The sequence below is a fragment of the Erythrolamprus reginae genome, chromosome 3 (assembly GCF_031021105.1).
Source record: "Erythrolamprus reginae isolate rEryReg1 chromosome 3, rEryReg1.hap1, whole genome shotgun sequence".
NCBI lineage: Eukaryota > Metazoa > Chordata > Lepidosauria > Squamata > Dipsadidae > Erythrolamprus > Erythrolamprus reginae.
Window position 1 is genome coordinate 8,663,361 of NC_091952.1, and position 15,791 is coordinate 8,679,151.

General features: G+C 43.2%; 1 non-coding gene across 1 annotated transcript; it reads right to left on the reverse strand.

Annotated features, from left to right (window-relative positions):
* Nucleotides 1-5,453: 5,453 nt before the first annotated feature.
* LOC139166069 (U5 spliceosomal RNA) lies at nt 5,454-5,568 on the reverse strand. The gene has a single exon (XR_011558877.1). It is a non-coding gene; the product is annotated as a U5 spliceosomal RNA (small nuclear RNA).
* Nucleotides 5,569-15,791: the final 10,223 nt, after the last annotated feature.

The window sequence follows — 15,791 nt, forward strand, 5'->3', positions numbered from 1 at the left end:
TAAATATATATTTTATATATTAAATTGAATATATGTTTTCTTTTATGCACACCGAGAGCTTATTCACCAAAACAAATTTATTTATTTATATGCCGCTTTTTCCAAAGTGGTATGTGCGAATCTAGGGGAAATTCCCAAGAATTCTATTCTATTCTCTACTCCATTCCATTCTATAAATAAATAAATAAATCAAATACTTTGTTCTGTACAAAGTGGAATGTGCACAACGGCATGTGAAATTGTCAATCAGTGTTGCTTCCTAAGTGGACGGTTTGATTTCACAGAAGTTTGATTGACTTGGAGTTATATTGTGTTGTTTAAGTGCTACCTTTATTTTCTTGAGCAGTGTACATATATATATAATGTTTTGAGTAGTGTACACCTATACAGTGGTACCTCTACTTAAAAAATTTTCTAGATAAGAACCGGATGTTCAAGATTTTTTTTTTGCCTCTACTTAAGAATCATTTTCTACTTAAGAACCCGAGCCCGGAAAAATTTCCCAGGAAATTTGAGAGTGGCAGGAAGGCCCGGCCAGTTTCCTGCCATTCCCCCTTTAATCCCAGCCATCTCGGGCTTTTCTGGGCTGCCAGAGGAGCCTTTTGGTGGCGCTTGAGGAGGCTTTGGCAGCCCAGAGCCAATGGAGGGAGTTGCATGCTCCTACTCACTGCCTCCAAGTCCCTCTTTTTTTTTCTTTTAAGCCTTCAAGTTTTGGATTTTTTTAAATTCCCCTCACCTCACCTTCTTCCTTTGTCAGCGACTGTCCTCTTCGTCTTCCTCCTCCTCCTCCTCCCACCCAAATTCCAAGCTTTTATTTGTTTCCTAATGGGTTTGAATGCATTATTTCTTTTACATTGATTCCTATGGGAAAAATTGCTTCCACTTAAGAACTTTTCTACTTAAGATTGCTTCTACTTAAGAACCTGGTCACCGAACGAATTAAGTTCTTAAGTAGAGTTACCACTGCATATTAGGTTTAATATAAAATATACATTTAATATTTAATTGTTCTAGAGGTGGGGTCTTTTCACAATTAGCAAACAGCAACACAGGCCACAAGATTTATCAGTAATTACAGTACTAACTCGAGGGGGGGTACAAGTCTAATAAAGAAACAAATAATTTAAGATAGCTTTAACAATAGGTCGCCTACAGGGGGAGCCCGCTTTGCCTACATACATTATAAAGCTCTTTGATCGTTGATTAATAATACAACGACAAAATGGGACTTGCTCACATTACAATCTAATTTTGGAACTACACAAAGCAGCCCACCACCTAATCGGGAGGGCCTGCAAAAAAATTGTTGGGTTCGAAGGAAAACTACCAGCCTATGCTTTGCGAGATCGATACCTGCAATGATGCCTTCTTATTATAATAGGGTGACCCCTCCCTGTTAGATAAATAGGTTATGATGTATGTGCATTTTAAAGAAAATGAACACGGTGCATCTAGAATGGAAAAAATAATTTTATGAACTGCAGAACAGACGGTGAAATAGCGGCATCTCGCCTCACAATGCATCATGGGTGCAACCGAAGGGAAATTAGGCTTCTCGGATCCGTTGGAGGCTCCGCCTCGACTTCAGGCGGTCGCTCGTAAGCTTGAGCACAACTGACGGCGGCGGGAGGGGCTCAGTTTTGCTCACGCTTTTACGCCAGTAACATTTGGAGAATTTCAACCAATCCGGAGAATATAATTCAGTGCAGCAACAAAGGATCTTTTGGGGTCATCGTATTTATTTGTTTTTAAGATTCAGGTACTCTGATAATGTATCATTTGATGTGTCGTCCCCCCAACTTTTCGCTCTTGGTATCTTCCAGATGTACCGGAACTGCATCTCTCAGGAATACGAGCAGTTTCCTTTTGGCTAAAGGCATCCTGGGAAATGTAGTCCCGATACATTTGCAAAGCGCTGGGTTTGGCAACTTGGCTTGAGGACGATGTGGTCGCAAATGCACCTTATTGCTTATTTGACCCCAGTGACAATCCTTAAGTGTTGTACCTCATGATTCTTGACAAATGTATCTTTTTCTTTTATGAACACCGAGAGCATAGAAACATAGAAACATAGAAGACTGACGGCAGAAAAAGACCTCATGGTCCATCTAGTCTGCCCTTATACTATTTCCTGTATTTTATCTTACAATGGATATATGTTTATCCCAGGCATGTTTAAATTCGGTTACTGTGGATTTACCGACCACGTCTGCTGGAAGTTTGTTCCAAGGATCTACTACTCTTTCAGTAAAATAATATTTTCTCATGTTGCCCTTGATCTTTCCCCCAACTAACCTCAGATTGTGTCCCCTTGTTCTTGTGTTCACTTTCCTATTAAAAACACTTCCCTCCTGAACCCTATTTAACCCTTTGACATATTTAAATGTTTCGATCATGTCCCCCCTTTTCCTTCTGTCTTCCAGACTATACAGATTGAGTTCATTTAGTCTTGCCTGATACGTTTTATACTTAAGACCTTCCACCATTCTTGTAGCCCGTCTTTGGACCCGTTCAATTTTGTCAATATCTTTTTGTAGGTGAGGTCTCCAGAACTGAACACAGTACTCCAAATGTGGTCTCACCAGCACTCTATATAGCGGGATCATAATCTCCCTCTTCCTACTTGTTATACCTCTAGCTATGCAGCAAAGCATCCTACTTGCTTTTCCTACTGCCCGACCACACTGCTCACCCATTTTGAGATTGTCAGAAATCACTACCCCTAAATCCTTCTCTTCTGAAGTTTTTGCTAACACAGAATTGCCAATGCAATACTCAGATTGAGGATTCCTTTTCCCCAAGTGCATTATTTTACATTTGGAAACATTAAACTGCAGTTTCCATTGCTTTGACCATTTATCTAGTAAAGCTAAATCATTTACCATATTACAGACCCCTCCAGGAATATCAACCCTATTGCACACTTTAGAGTCATTGGCAAATAGGCAAACCTTCCCTACCAAACCTTCCCCTATGTCACTCACAAACATATTAAAAAGAATAGGACCCAGAACAGACCCTTGTGGCACACCGCTTGTAACCTGTCTCTGCTCAGAATACTCGCCATTAACAATAACTCTCTGATGTCTATGCTTCAGCCAGCTTGATTTCCACTGAACTATCCAGGGATTAAGTCCAATCTTCACTAATTTATCCATCAGCTCTTTATGTGGAACTGTATCAAAGGCTTTGCTGAAGTCCAGATAGGCAATATCCACGGCACCACCTTGATCCAACACCTTTGTGACATAGTCAAAGAAATCAATGAGATTAGTCTGACATGATTTGCCTTCAGTAAAGCCATGCTGATTTGGGTCCAATAAGTTATTGTTTTTTAGGTGCTGATTTATCCTCTTTTTGAGTAGAGTCTCCATCATTTTAACTACAACTGATGTCAAGCTAACTGGCCTGTAGTTACCAGCTTCTTCTCTACTGCCCTTCTTGTGGATAGGCACAACACTGGCCATTCTCCAATCCTCAGGAACATCTCCTGTTAACAGGGATTGGTTAAACAAATCAGTCAGGGGGGTAGCAATGACAGATCTGAGTTCTTTAAGAACTCTGGGGTGGATGCCATCTGGACCCATTGCCTTATTTATCTTTAATCGTTCAAGTTCTTCTAAGACATCGGCTTCTAAGATCACTGGAGCTGAATCAGTACAGCTGGAAGCAATGCTATATCCCCCTATAGTATTATTTTGTAAGGTGTCTTTTGAGAAAACTGAACAGAAGTAGCTATTGAAATGGTCAGCGATCTCCTTATTCCCATCAATGCATGTATTATTCCCGGTACTAAGCTTCGTGATGCTGCAGTTTTTCTTCTTCCTATCACTAATATATCTGAAGAAGGTTTTATCCCCCTTCTTTACAGATTTTGCAATTTCTTCCTCTTTTGAGGCTTTAGCAGCATATATTATCTGTTTCGCCTCCTTCTGTCTCATTTTATACACCTCTCTTTCAGCTATACTTCCAGACTCTTTATACCTCCTATAGGCAGCCTTTTTTTCATTGACTATAGCCCTTACATCATTGCTAAACCATAGCGGTTTCTTCTTCCTTTTACCTTTAGTTATTTGCTTTACATAAAGTCTTGTGGCTTTTAAGATGGCCTTTTTTAATACAGTCCACTGGGTGCTCGCTCCTGCCATTTTATCCCTCCCCTTTAATTCATTATTTAAATATTCCCCCATTGCATTAAAATTTGTTTTTCTGAAATCTAATACTTTGGTTGCAGTGTAGGATTGCTCACAATCAGTTTTTACATCAAACCACAAACATAGATAGTCACTGCAACCTAAATTTTCTTCCACCTTGACCTCTGAAACCCAATTCCCATTTGTAAAAACTAAATCTAGAATATTCTCCCCTCTAGTTGGTGTCTTAACTAGCTGTGCCAGAGCTGCTCCTGTAATGGCCTCTACTATATTCTTACTTTTGCATGTAAGGGCACTGGGGATATTCCAGTCAACATCAGGCATGTTGAAATCACCCATAACCACAACATCTCCCTTTACTGCCATTTGGGTAATTTCATCCACCATCATGTTGTCATGTTCCTCAGATTGCCCTGGAGGCCTATAGATCACCCCAATTCTAATGACAGAACCGTCTTTATTTTGCATGCAAATCCAGAGAGTCTCCAGATCTTTACATGTGCATGTGCACCAAAGACAAATTCCTTGTGTGTCCAATCACACTTGGCCAATAAAGAATTTATACATATTTTTCTGATTGATAGTTCTGTTCTTTTTTCAATAAGCTCTTAGTAAGTGGTTCTCAACCTGGGGGTCGGGACCCCTTTGGGGATCAAACGACCATTCCACACAGGGGTGGCCTAAGACCATAGGAAAATATATATTCCCCATGGTGTTGGGAACTAAAGCTTCTATTCTGGCGCTTTGGAACATATTTTTACAATCCGACCAATCAGGAGTTTATAGTGGGGGGGTGTCTCTCTGACCTTCCTGCCAATCAGCTTAAAGCTCTGTTGGGAGAATTGTTGCTAGACTTATGGTTGGGTGTCACCACAACATAAGGAACTGTACTAAGGGATCGCGGCGTTAGAAAGGTTGAGAACCACTGTTTAAATGTTAGCATCTGCTGTGGGCCATTAGAGGAGGGCTTGGGGCTTCTCCTTTATTATTCTGCCTGAATAACAAAGTTGGCTATTCTATGACATGTGGACTTCAACTCCCAGAATTCCCCAGCTAGCATCATTGGCCCAGGAATTCTGGGAGTTGAACTGCACATGTCAAAGAAGAGCCAACTTTGCCCATCCCCATAAATCAGGGAAGGAGGGCCACGTGCCATTTAAGAAAGGTATGACAGTAGCTCTCCTACAGGGGGCGCCTGTTCCGTCTGTATATGACGTAATACAAACCTCGGCTGTTATGCACTTGTAACACACTACAACAAAAAAACACCAAAATCTAATTTTAGAACCAGGTAAGGGTAGCCCCACCGAAGCGAGGCCTCAAAAAATTAATCGTAACTCATAAATGTTCCTCTCCACGGAAATCTTTAGTAAAAGGCGAAAGATTTATACGATCTGAAGAGAAACCAGAGTATGCTCTACTGTCTTTCAAGAGACCCATCCCTGCAACGATGCCCATCTAGTATAATAGGGCGAGCCTCCAGGTAGACAAAGACGTTACGTTGAGGAGTATGTGTGTTTTTAACGAAATAAACCAGGTGAAGCCTTGAATGAGAAAGATACTTTTACAAATCGCAGAAGCGGCGGCGAAATTGCGTCTTCTTGCTGCGCAATGCATCATGGGCGCAGCCGAAGGGAAATTAGGCTTCTCGGGTTCCGCCCCGACTGCAGGCGGTCGCTCGTAACCTTAGCACCATTGAGGGCGGCAGGGGAGGGTCTGTTTTGCTCACTCTTTTACGCCGGAAATATTTGGCAACTTTCAACCAATCCGGAGAATAGGATTTAGTGTAGAAATAAAGTATCTTTTTTGGTCGTCGTATTTACTTATTTTAAAGGTTCAGGCACCCTCTGCTAATGTATGATTTGATATCTCACCCCCCCCCCCAACATTTCGCCCTTGGTATCTTCCAGATGTACCGGAAGATACTGCAACTCCCAGGAATCCGAGCAGTTTACTTTTGGCTAACGGAGTTGTGGGAAGTGCAGTCCCGATGCATGGGTTTGGAAAGCTGGTTGGAGAAGGATGTGATGGAAGAGGAAACATTATCGATTGTTCTTTTTCCTCCAGAAAGAGCAAAAGCTTTATGGTAGAAAGCTTTATGAACGCAAATTCAGGACAGGTTAATATTCTATGGGAGAAGATTAGCTTGAATTTCCTTCTCTCGGCTAATGATCTGAAGCTGGTCATTTATTATTTATGTTCTGCTTTAGTCCAAGAGGTTATTGTTGCTGTTGTTGTTATTATTATTATTATTATTTAGATTTGTATGCCGCCCCTCTCCGAAGACTCAGGGCGGCTACCGGCACAAGGTGTACACACTGGAATAGCAGGGAGGGAGGAATGGTAAGAAGTCCCTTTCTGCCTCCTAAATGAACTTTCATGATGCATGTCAGCCCAGCCATTTGTACAATGGGCTTTAAAGTTGTTTGTTTTTTGTTTTTGTTTTGTTTATTATTATTAATTGGATTTATATGCCGCCCCTCTCCGAGCACTCCGAGCGGCTTACAACATGTCAAGGAACAATATAGCATCCAAAATCCAATTAGTTTAAATTAATTAATCTAAAAACTTAAGATCATTTAAAAAAACCCTCTCATTCCCAATCAACTAACTTACAATATATATATATTTTATTTTATTAAAAATAAATTTTATTTAAATACATATAAACACACAACAAATAAAACAAAACAGCATATAAAAGAAAACAACTAACTTACAATACATTCATCGGCCAGGGGAATTGATTGATTGATTCATTCATTGATTCATTTATTCAATTTTTATGCCGCCCTTCTCCTTAGACTCAGAGCGGCTTACAACATGTTAGCAATAGCACTTTTTAACAGAGCCAGCCTATTGCCCCCACACTCCGGGTCCTCATTTTACCCACCTTGGAAAGATGGAAGGCTGAGTCTACCTTGAGCCAGTCATAAGATTTGAACCGCTGACCTACAGATCTACAGTCGGCTTCAGAGGCCTGCAGTACAGCACTCTACCTGCTTTGCCACCCCGTCTCAATTAGTCTGATGGCCCCAAGCCTGGTGGCATAGATGGGTCTTCAAACTCTTGCAGAAGGCGAGGCGGGTGGGGGCAGTGCGAATCTCTGAGGGAGCTGATTCCAGAGGGCCGAGGCCCCCACAGAGAAGGCTCTTCCCCTAGGTCCCGCCAAGCGACATTGTCTCATTGACGGAACCTGGAGAAGGCCGACTCTGTGAGACCTAAGCAGTCACTGGGACTCATGAGGCAGAAGGGGGTCCCGCAGGTAATCTGGTCCGATGCCATGAAGGGCTTTGTAGGTCATAACCAACACTTTGAATTGTGTCCTGAAACCAATTGGCAGCCAATTGGTTATTTATTTATTATATTTATATGCCGCCCACTGCAATAGGACGGCTAACAATAATCGCAAGTAGTAAAACAATAAAAATATAACAGTAGTAAAACAGATTTTCGGGATGTGCACACAGGTCTGTGCCCATCCCGAAAATCGCAACTGGAGCATAGCACCTGACCATTTCAGTAGCAGCCCATCTTCAGTAGAATAGAATAGAATAGAATAGAATAGATGATGTTCTAATAGAATGGAATGGAATTGAATTCTTTATTGGTCAAGTGTGATTGGACACACAGGGAATTTGTCTTTGGTGCATATGCTCTCAATTATTATTATTATTATTTATTATATTTGTATGCTGCCCCTCTCCGTGGACTCAATATATATAAGTTTGTTTGTTTATTTATTCATTCATTCATTCATCCCAATCGTCATAATGCTGCAACCCTTTAATACAGTTCCTCAAGTTGTGGTGACCCCCAACCATAAAATAATAAAATTATTAGGAAACTCAGGGGTGGGTTCTAAGTTACCTCACTGCCGGTTCGCTTCCTCCTGCACTACGCATGCATGTGCAGTGACAATTTTCAAAAAAATATTTTAAAAAAGACCTGACAACAAGATGGCAATGCATGCCCACTGCTGGAAATTCGGGCTTCTTCGCATGCTCAGAAGTGCTCATGGCGCAGATTTTTTATTTTTTATTTTGCAATACAGTGATCCCTCGGTTAGCACGGGGGTTACGTTCCAAGACCTCCCGCGCTAACCGATTTCCGCGTTATACTGGATGCGGAAGTAAAAACACCATCTGCGCATGCGCGCCCTTTGTTCCATGGCCGCACATGCGCAGAAGGTGGAGCGACGCAAGTTCGGAGGCTGGCAATGCAATGGTGATTTTTCCGGGCTCCTCGCCGCTACCCACAGGGCAGCGCTGGCGGCAATGGCAATGGCAACCCTCCCTCCTTCCCTCCTTCCCCTCTCTCCCTCCCTCCTTCCCTCCTTCCTTCCTCTCACCGGCTTTCTTGGGGCAGCGCTGGCGGCAATGGCAATGGCAACCCTCTCTCCTTCCCTTCTCTCCCTCCCTCCTTCCTTCCCTCCTTCCCTTCTCTCCCTCAGTATGACGTCATCGGGCGGGAAAAACTGTGGTGTAGGAAAAAAAACGCGGACTTATTTTTTAATTAATATTTTTTGAAAAACCGCGTTGCAGCGTTTCGCGCTAATCGAGAACGCGCAAATCGAGGGATCACTGTAGTCTATTTGCATAGGGGTGGATCCACCTGGAGACAGATAGAGTAGCAATGCCTCAATTCCTAAGACCATCGGAAAGATGTGTTTTCCGATGGTCTTAGGTGACCCTTGTGAAAGGGTTGTTTGACTCCCAAAGGGATCGTGACCCACAGGTTGAAAATTGCTGCTCTATATAATTTCAGATAAATGCTTGTGCAAAACTTTTTCTGCTATTGGAGCACCCACAGCTTCTGAAGGGAAACCCCTTCCCCTGATTAATTGTTCTGTCAGGAAATGTCTCCTTAATTATAAAATAATATAATTATAATTATATTTTTGGGGAAATTGTTTGAGCTCTTCCATAATTCATGTCACAATTTTATTGTTTGATGCTTTGTGTTGCTGTATTTAGACCTTCTAGTTCAACCCCTTGTTCACCAGCAGACGATGCTACCTATACTGTTCTTACTACATTCCTACACGTTAGAAGGAAAATCCATCTGGTTCAATTCCAAGCTGGGAGAAAAATGCTGGAAGTAACATAAGAGGCTGATTGGAACCATGGTTTATTGAAGAGACAGTTCTGGGTCAGCTAAAGAAATGGTTGAATGAGCGGATGAATCTTTATAGGTTTCTGTGACTTTGAAGCAATTTTTCCCAAAGGAATCAATGTAAAAGACAATAATCCGTGTGATTGGGGAAACCACAGGGAGGGTGGAGGCCCTGTTTCCTCCCAGGAGATTGCTAGAGAGGCCCCATGGAGGCTTCTCCCCGTCTTTTCCGGTTACAGTTTTGGAGGCTCAGGTTTTTAAGTAGAAAATGATTCTTGAGAAGAGGTTAAAAAAAATCTTGAACACCCGGTTCTTATCTAGACAAGTTCGTTAGTAGAGGCGTTATTAGGTAGAGGTACCACTGTAATCTGAAACGTCCTGTTTTAGTATGAAGTATTAGTATTAAATATTAGTATAAGATAAGGCAGCTGAGTTAAACCCTGACCTTGGGAGCAGTTAGTGTGATTTAGTGTGATTTCATTTAGGAAAACTTTCTGGCATTAATATACTGCCATAATGTACATTTCTCCAATTCTTTGCTATCTCTATGGGTCATGAACAAAAATACACAGCGGGGAGCGGCAAGGAAAGTGCGGGGAAGTATTGCAAAAGCAAAGGTTCGTGCGCGCCTGCGTGCACAAGCTCCCCATTCCACTGCCAGCCCGCCATGCGCCTGTGGGGGTGGGGAGGCTGAGCACTCTGCTGTGAATTTCAAAGAAGCTCAGCATTGGCCCATCCACGGCGGGCGGTGCCGGGGGCAGCAGCAGCTCCCTCTCCTTCCCCACTGCCTGTGTCTATCGCTGGCGCCTCCCACCAAGGCGGGGATTGTGCCCGGAGGAGGCAGTGCGTCTCTGTGCCCGCTCGCTGAGGCACATCTGCATCTGAACCCGGAGGGATAGCGACGAGAACGTCCTCCTCGATATCATCTCACCTGAGGTAAAGGAAGGCCTGCCAAGCACAACACACACACACACACATACACGCACACCCCTGCCTCCTCCTCCTCTGAGTTGCCGGCTCCTGTTTTCTGAATGGGGATTGAATGGGAGTCCGGGGTCAGAGGGTGGAAGCTTGTTGGGCAAGTACTCCATGGGGAGAGAAAAGGGAGGGTGAAAGAGGGAAAAGAGAGAGAGAGAAGTGGAGAGAAAGAAAGAGAAGGGAAAGAGAAGGGAAAAAGAGGGAGGGAAAGAGAAGTGGAGAGGAAGGAAGGATGGAGGAAAGGAAGGAAGAGGGAGAAATGGAGGGAAAAGGAAAAAAGGAAGAAAAAAAGGAAGAAGAAATGAAGGTAACAAGGAAGGAAGGAAAAATGAATGAAATGAATGGAGGGACGGAGGAAGGAAGGACTTTTTTGGGGGGGTTGTTTAAATTATTTTAAATTTTTCTCTCAACATACATTAAAAAAATACAGTGTACCATCTAATTTTACATGAATAAATTGCAGTATTTTTTAAGTAAGTAATATCACTCATTAAAAAAGTTGCAAATTTCCCCCCCCTAATTTTGTCATCCAGGTACATACTCTTCTTTTAATTAAATTCCCTCCTTGATGTTCCTTCAAAAAGCACATCAGTTATATTTCTAACTTATTAACCATTATGCCAAAGTGCTTCCTTCTTTCTTTATACATTTTTCTATAAACCAAGAAAACCTTGTGTAGCCAATCAGATCTTAACAAAAGAAAATTAAAAACAAAACATAAACATATATGAATTTCAGACTTCTTCCCCCCTCTAAATAGTACGTTCCCATTTTGTTTATTACTTTATTACTTTTTACACAGGGGGCCAGTTCACTGTCCCTCGGACTGTTGGAGGGCCGGACTATAAAAAAAAACATGAACAAGTCCCTATGCACAAGGCACATACTACTTTATTTTAATGTGCCTTGTGCATAGGGATTTGTTCATATGGTTTTTTTTAATAGTCCCACCCTCCAACAGTCCGAGGGACAGTGAACTGGCCCCCTGTGTAAAACGTTTGGGGACCCCTGCCTTAAAGTTTTGGATTTTTTTGATTCCTCTCACCTCACCTTCGGCAGCGACTGTCCTCCTCCTCTTCTTCCTCCTCCTCCTCCTACCCAAATTCCGAGCTTTTATTTCCTTCCTAATGGGTTTACATGCATTATTTGTTTTTACATTGATTCCTATGGGAAAAAATGCTTCTACTTACAATTCTTTTCTATTTAAGAATGGATTAAATTCTTAAGTAGAGGCACCACTGTATATCATGTTTAATATAAAATATACATTTAATATTTAATTCTTCTAGAGGTGGGGCCTTCCCATTTTCACAATTAACAAACCAAAGATCTGAGTTAACACAAGCCACATGATTTATCAGTAATTACAGTACTAACTCGGAGAGAGCTTTACCAATCCAAGCCTAAAGAGGGCGCTCGCTTTGTCTACATAGAACATTGTAATGACTTTTGATCACTGATTAATAACAACGGAAAAATGAAACTTACTCACAACATAACAATCTAACTTTGAAACCATATAAAGTAGCCCCCCAACCTAATCGGGGGGGCCTCCAAAAAATGCTAGAAATGGTAGACTTCTCTTGAGGCGAATTGTTGGTTTCGAAGATAGGAGATCGTGCTTTGTGAGATGGATCCCTGCAACGATGCCTACCTATCATGATAGGGTGACCACTCCCCGTTAGACAAATAGGTTACATTGTATGGGCCTTTTAAAGAAAATGAACACGTTGAATCCAGAATGGAAAATATTATTTTACGAACTGCAGAAACGGCGGTGAAATTTCGTTCGTCTCGCCACGCAATGCATTATGGGTGCAGGGAAATTAGGGTATGGGAACCGTTGGAGGCTCGGCCTCGACTGCAGGCGGTCGCTCGTAATTCTGAGCACGACTGATGGAAGCAGGCGGGGGACGCGTCAGATTTGCTCACGTATTTACGCCAGTAACATTTGGAGAATTTTAACCAAGAGGGAGAATATAATTCAGTGCGGCAACAAAGGATCTTTTGTGGCGATCGTATTTATTTGTTTTTAAGATTCAGGTACTCTGATAATGTATCATTTGATATCTGCTCCCCCATCTTTTCGCCCTTGGTATCATCCAGACATACAGGAACTGCATCTCTCAGGAATACGAGCAGTTTCCTTTTGGCTAAAGGAATTCTGGGAAATGTAGTCCCGGTACATTTGCAAAGCTCTGGGTTTGGAAAGTTGGCTTGAGGAAGATGTGGTCGCATATTCACCTTATTGCTTATTTGACCACTATGACAATCATTAAGTGTTGTACCTCATGATACCCCGTCCCTCTGGAACCAGCTCCCCCCAGAGACTAGGATTGTCCCCACCCTCCTTGCCTTTCATAAACTCCTTAAAACCCACCTCTGCCGTCAGGCATGGGGGAATTGAGACATCTCCCCCAGGCCTGTATAGTTTATGCATGGTATGTTTGTGTGTATATTAGATTTGTTGTACATTGTTTTTATTATTGCTGTGAGCAGCCCCGAGTTTACGGAGAGGGGCGGCATACAAATCTAATAAATAATAATAATGATTATTGACAAATGTATATTTTTCTTTTATGGACACCGAGAGCATGTGCACCAAAGACAAATTCCTTGTGTGCCAATCACATTTGGCCAATAAAGAATTCTATACATTTTTTTCGGATTGATAGTTCTGTTCTTCTTTCAATAAGCTCTTAGTAAGTGGTTCTCACCCTGGGGGTCGGGTTAGTAATGGATATTCTAATAGAATGGAATGGAGTGGAATAGCATAGAATACTTTATTGGCCAAGTGTGATTCACACAGGGAATTTGTCTTTGGTGCATATGCTCTCAATGTACATAAAAGAGAAGAAAAAATTATTTATTTATTTATTGGATTTGTATGCTTAAAGTTACTTATCTTTACCCCACATACTGGAAAATCTTTTGTATTTTTTAAATACAAAAGGTTTTTCCATTGACCGTGATAACCTTCTGCGACAGCTCGAGGGGCTGAGAGTGGGAGGCACCGTTTTACGGTGGTTCTCCTCCTACCTTTCTGGCCGCTCGCAGTCGGTATTAGTGGGAAGACAGAGGTCAACCCCTAGACCCTTCCTTTGTGGGGTGCCTCAGGGGTCGGTCCTCTCTCCTCTCCTATTCAATATCTACCTAAAACCGCTGGGTAAGATCATCTGACAACATGGGGTGAGTTACCAACAGTACACTGATGACACAGCTGTAAATTTTCACCCCATGTCCGTTCAGTTTCTGTGATCTGCCATGAGGGTCTGGATGGGAGTCAACAGGCTGAAGCCCAACCCCGACAAGACTGAGTGGCTGTTGGTCCTTCCTCCTAACGACTATTCCTTCTGTCCGTCTTTGATACTGGGGGGGGGGGGGGAGAGATTTCCCCCTCAGACAGCGTTCACAACTTGAGTGTCCTCCTAGATCAGTGATGGTGAACCTATGGCACGGGTGCCACAGGTGGCACGCGTAGCCATATCTGCTGGCACATGAGCCGTTGCCCTAGCTCCGTTCCAGTGTGCATGTGTATGCCAACCAATTGATTTTTGGCTCATACAGAGGCTCTGGGTGGGCGTTTTTGGCTTCCAGAGAGCCTCCGGGTGGATGAGGGAGGGCGTTTTTACCATCCCTCAACTCCAGGGTAGTCTTTGGAGCCTGGGGAGGGCAAAACACGAACCTATTGGGCCCACCAGAAGTTGGGAAACAGGCCATTTTCGGCCTCCAGAGGGCCTCCAGAGGACAGGGGAAGCTGTTTTTGCCTTCCCCAAGCATTGAATTATGGGTGTGGGCACTCACGCACGCACGCGCAATAGTGCGTGTGCACTATCTTTCGGCACCCGAGGGAAAAAAGGTTCGCCATCACTGTCCTAGATCCACAGCTAAGATTAGAGCAACATCTCTCAGCAGGGGCTAGGGTGGCTTTTGCGCAAGTCTGTTTGTCTACCAGTTGCGGCCCTGTTAGACCAGGAGGCGCTACACACAGTCATCCATGCCCTCATCACCTCTCGTCTTGACTATTGCAATGTGCTCTACATAGGGCCACCCTTGAAGAGCGTTCGGAGACTTCAACTGGTGCAAAATGCAGGGGCTTGTGCAATTACGGGTGTACCAAGATATGCCGGTATCACTCCAACTCTACGCAAGCTGCATTGGTGACCGGTCAGTCTCCAGGCACAATTCAAGGTGTTGGTTATCACCTTTAAAGCCCTAAATGGCTCTGGGCCAGACTACTTATGAGACCGCCTCCTGCCTCATACCTCGCTGCAACCAGTAAGGGCCGACAGCGTCAGCCTTCTCCGGGTCCTGTCTGCCAAATAATGCCAGCTGGTGGGGCGGCAGGGAAGGGCCTTCTTTGCAGTGGCTCCGACCCTTTGGAATCAACTGCCACCGGAGATCCGCGCTATCTCCATCCTACCGTTCTTCCAGAAAGCCGTCAAGACCTGTTTTTTTCAGCAGGCCTGGAATTAGAAATGATTGTGTGTATAAGTGCTTTTTAGGTTTTATGTCTTTTATATCATTGCTGTTTTAGTACTGTTATATTTTTATTGTTTTAGTACTTGCGATTATTGTTAGCCGTCCTGAGTCCTATTGCAGTGGGCGGCATACAAATATAATAAATAAATAACCAATTGGCTGCCAATTGGTTTCCGGACACAATTCAAAGTGTTGGTTATGACCTGCAAAGCCCTTCGTGGCTTCGGACCAGATTACCTGCAGGACCGCCTTCTGCAGAACATAAGTCATAAATGACCAGCTTCAGATCATTAGCCCAAACAACCCAGAGAAGGAAATTCAAGCTAATCTTCTCCCATAGAATATTAACCTGTCCTGAATTTGCGTTCATAAAGCTTTCTTCCATAAAGCTTTTGCTCTGTCTGGAGGAAAAAGAACAATCGATAATGTTTCCTCTTCCACGTTTCTCCAAACAACTTTCCAAATCCAGCCCTTTGCAAATGCATCGGGACTGTATTTCCCACAATTCCCTTAGGCAAAAGTACAGTAAACTGCTCGGATTCCTGGGAATTGCAGTATCTTTCGGGACATCTGGAAGATACCAAGGGCGAAAAGTTGGGGGGGGGAGATATCAAATTATACATTATCAGAGATTGCCTGAATCTTTAAAATAAATAAATAGGACGACCACAAATAATCCTTTCTTTCCGCACTGAGTCCTATTCTCCGGATTGATTGAAATTTGCCAGATGTTCCCGGCGTAAAAGCGTGAGCAAAACTGACCCTCCCCCGCCGCCCCCAGTGGTGCTAAGGTTACGAGCGACCGCCTGCAGTCGGGGCGGAACCCGAGAAGCCTAATTTCCCTTCGGCTGCGCCCATGATGCATTGCGCAGCAAGAAGACGCAATTTCGCCGCCGCTTCTGCGATTTGTAAAAGTATCTTTCCCATTCAAGGCTTCACCTGGTTCATTTCATTAAAAACAGACATACTCTCCAACGTAACGTCTTTGTCTACCGGGAGGCTCGCCCTATTATACTAGATAGGCATCGCTGCAGGGATGGGTCTCTTGAAGGGAAGTAAAGC